Below are 3,951 nucleotides of genomic sequence, written 5' to 3'. Positions count from 1 at the left end.
TGAAGTATATACTTTGAAAATTCTACTTGAATCTTTAGTAGCATTCAGTGGATCTTCTACTTGAAGAAAACTTGTAGTTGTAGCTTGATCTTTGAACTTGAAGTGAAATAGAGCTTAAACTTAAAGTAACCATCTTCATGTCTTGCACTTTCCAACTTCATGTGTTGATATTGAAGGTGATCTTTCCATCTTGATTCACTTGAAGGTGAACTTTCCATCACATGAGTGAGCCACATCATAAGCTGTTTTGTTCCATTGAAATTTAACAAATAAGGGTGCTTTATACATCACAACACTTATAATAGATATGTTCGCCCGAGTATCCTTAAGGGAATAGTATGAATTGTTACGGAAATCTCCTAACACCGACCTCACGCCAAACCAGCCTGACATCCCGACTAAGGCCCACAAAAGAAAAAGAGAAATACAAATACTCTGCAAGCCAAAAAAGAGGGAAAAACAGACCAGAGAAAAAGGAATACTGCTAGAAAAGGAAAAAGTAAAAGGATTTCTGACTTACCAAAAATCACCTAGTCCGATGAAGAATGAGACAACATAATGAAAATAAAGGGATGCGTGTTCCTCCCCCCTTTATATCCATGCCTAGCCCAACTCACTAATGACCTACAATTAATGCTTCAGCATGTGAAGCCATAACATCACATGTGAACATCCTGCCCGTAAAGCACGTGGCGAGTGCCCAACCCGAGAACGATCGTGAGCACTGAGCCACGGACAGCTGGCACCCAGACATACTCTCAACAATCAAACGACGTCGTCGGCTCATATTGATCCAGAGATACTATCATCACTAATGTTGCTTCAAGCTTCATGCTCACTGCCTTCCCATCATTTGTGATGACAAAGGAGCGATCTACCTTGTCGACCTCCCGACCTACTCAACAGTAAAGTTCTGTCTGAGCGCGAGCTTGTTCCCAACTTCAATTCGACCTAGTCAAGATCGATCTACTTATTAAGTCCACTACACAAACTCGAATGTAGGGGAGCTTACTGTTATGGGAAAAATAAACCGACTAACTAATACAAGCCAAGTCAGCACTTCAAATAGCAGCAGGCGCAATGGTCTAACCCTTATCTCCCTGACCAACTGTAGAGAGAAGTCGAGGTTGGTCTCTCAACACTAGGTTGAAATAGTCATTGGTCGACCATGCACTGAAAGAAAACAACTACTCAGGTCGACACACCCCGGGTCGGCAAGATTCGCTATCCATTAGATCTGACCTGACCTCAACCGTGTCTATCCGCTATGTTAGCTGAAGATCCAGGAGACTGAACTCCAATACGGATCTACACAGGATTCTAACCAACGATCTAGAAAGATCCTCTCGCCAAACAAGGATCTGAATCCTACTATGACTCGTCCCTACTAAAATAGGGAGATGTGCTCTATATCACCACCTCTCCCTATTTATAAATAAGGGTACCCCCAATGGTGAGAGGTATGAACAATCTCTAGCCCTAAGTTCTCCATTCAACTGAGACCCATATTTCATTCCTAATTTAGGCATCGGAGGGTTCCCTGCATGAACCAGGGTCTTCCTTGTTTGTTCTTTGTGCAGGTTCATCGGTCCAAGGAGAGCTAACCAGATTTATGCACCAACAAATATTATGTGTTCTATGCGATGCCTAAAATAGTTGACGCAGATGACTCCGGGCCTTTCCTCAGCTGACGCAGTTTGGTTAGTGATGCCACCATTAGCCACGTTGCTAGTGGTCAATGCTATGTGGACCCCACCATGATGTATGTGTATTATCCAGGCCATCCATCCATTTTAAAAGATAATTTTAGGACTTTATCCCAAAAATTAGGTAGTTCTAAATCTCAGGTGAACCACACCATGGGAAAATAGTAGTGAATGAATGTCCATCATTAAAAACCTCCTAGGGCCCACTGTAATGGTTGACATCTAACCTGTTGATTAGGTCATAAAGACTTGCATGAAGTGAAAAAAATATATATCAGCTTGATCCAAAACTTTTATGGCCCAAGAAGTTTTTAACCGTGGGCGTTCAATCAACACTGTACGGTCCACTTGAGATTTGGATCAACCTCATTTTTAGGCTCATATTATAAAATTACACGGAAGAATGCGTGGACGGCATGGATGAAACACATACATCATGGTGGGCCCACATAGCACCGAGCACTGGCCATTGGGGGGAGTAGCCAATCCCTTTCCCCTCGACCGGGAGGGCAACACCCAAACCCTTACTGCGCGTTACCCTTAACGTGGGGGCCACCTTGATGATTTGACGTTTATCCAAGCCATCCATCCGTTTTTATATCCCATTTTAAATGGCGTTTGGAAAAATTAAGCAGATCCAAACCAGAGTTAGACCACACCAAAGGGAACAGAGGTGATTGAACGCCCACCATTAAAAACTTCCTAGGGCCCACCAAATGTTTATTTTCCATCCAATCCGTTGATAATGTCACAAAGACCTGGATGGAAGGAAAATATAAATATCAGATTGATCCAAAACTTTTGTGGCCCACAAAAAGTTTTTAATTGTCATTCACCACACTTTTCGGTGGTGTAGTCAACCAGAGATTTAAATCTGCTTAAGTTTTGGGATCACATTCTAAAATAAGCTGTAAAAATGGATGGACGGCGTAGATATACAACATTCATCAAGGTGGGCCCCACATGGTAAGGATAACACCTAATGCGCTCCCCCCCTCGACCTTTGGATAATCCGAGGGTTGAAAAACATTTCAATCAACAGTGAGGCCCATCACATAAACGGTTTAATCATTGAAATGGACCTTTATCCAACCATTAAGGGCCTTCCAAAATATTATATTGCTACACTTGAGGTACTAGAACCTGTTTTTAATCCAAATCTGTACGTACAGTGCACACAAGCAAGATCTGGACTGTTCATGAGGAGGGTCCTGCCACAGAGGGTTCATAGCTCATCAATCACACTAGATTGTACGATCCCTACCATCTGGCTAATGGGCTGTTCTGAGTAGCTTTGTCATCATTTGTGTTTTAGAAGGTTGGACCTTGAATGGCTAATGGGCCTGGGCCACAGGGGGATCTGGTCCAAAAAGTTGTAGATTGGCCTGGCCCAGTTGATGCATGAGGTTGTTGGAGGGACCCTCTAGGAGTGCACTCAAGCCCTAAAGCCGGGCCCATGGTTTAGCTGAGGCAGTTTATTTATTGGGCCCACTATTGTGGTCCATGCCCGGATCACCTAACTACTCTTCAGATCATAATGAAATATAATAATAAAAAATTTGCGTCTGCCGGGAGTCGAACCCGGGTCTATTGCTTGGAAGGCAATTATCCTAACCGTTGGACTACAAACGCTTGACGAGAAATTGTCTCATTTCTCAATACTTCATGTGAACTATTCATAGATATCTATCGTGAAAAAATTCAGGACATCCAATCTGGTGGACCCTAGAATAAACGGTTCAAACTTAAAACTCTATGAAATTTATGATCATCTGTCTGTTTAAATTACTTCTCATTGTTCAGTGGCTTTGGTTTCTTGAACCAATGATTATACACTTAGATTAGCAAGTGATGTGCTGAATTTGCCATCGATCCTCAACGGTGGGGCCCAACTGACGAACAATCTAGTCTCTTTAGAGTAGTCAAGAGATTGGACTATAGTCATCTTTTTTAGGTCATTAATTGATTTTTTTTTTTCGTTTTTGAGAAATTCATTTGGAAAGAATATGTGTTATAGGAAGAGAAAGATATAGCATGCTTAAGATCTTCAAGAATGCTTGAAGTATTTTTATAGAGTCATAATGACGGAATGGAAAGATAAGGAGCCATTGAAAGGAATTCAAAAACAAATCAAGCGATCGAAAATCATCCAAGAGATCGATCGAACAACCGAGTGGAATGTGGTCGAGTCGGTAAGAGAGCCTGGAGCGGTTACTAGAATAATTAGAGAGTTAAGAGAGCCTGG

General features: G+C 42.0%; 1 non-coding gene across 1 annotated transcript; it reads right to left on the bottom strand.

Moving 5' to 3' along the window:
• Window positions 1-3,266: 3,266 nt before the first annotated feature.
• Window positions 3,267-3,338, bottom strand: TRNAG-UCC (transfer RNA glycine (anticodon UCC)). The gene has a single exon. It is a non-coding gene; the product is annotated as a tRNA-Gly (tRNA).
• Window positions 3,339-3,951: the final 613 nt, after the last annotated feature.

This window comes from Magnolia sinica, chromosome 18 (genome assembly GCF_029962835.1).
Source record: "Magnolia sinica isolate HGM2019 chromosome 18, MsV1, whole genome shotgun sequence".
Classification (NCBI taxonomy): domain Eukaryota; kingdom Viridiplantae; phylum Streptophyta; class Magnoliopsida; order Magnoliales; family Magnoliaceae; genus Magnolia; species Magnolia sinica.
The sequence above is the reverse complement of the archived record's forward strand: the minus strand, read 5'-3'. Positions and strand labels throughout refer to the sequence as shown.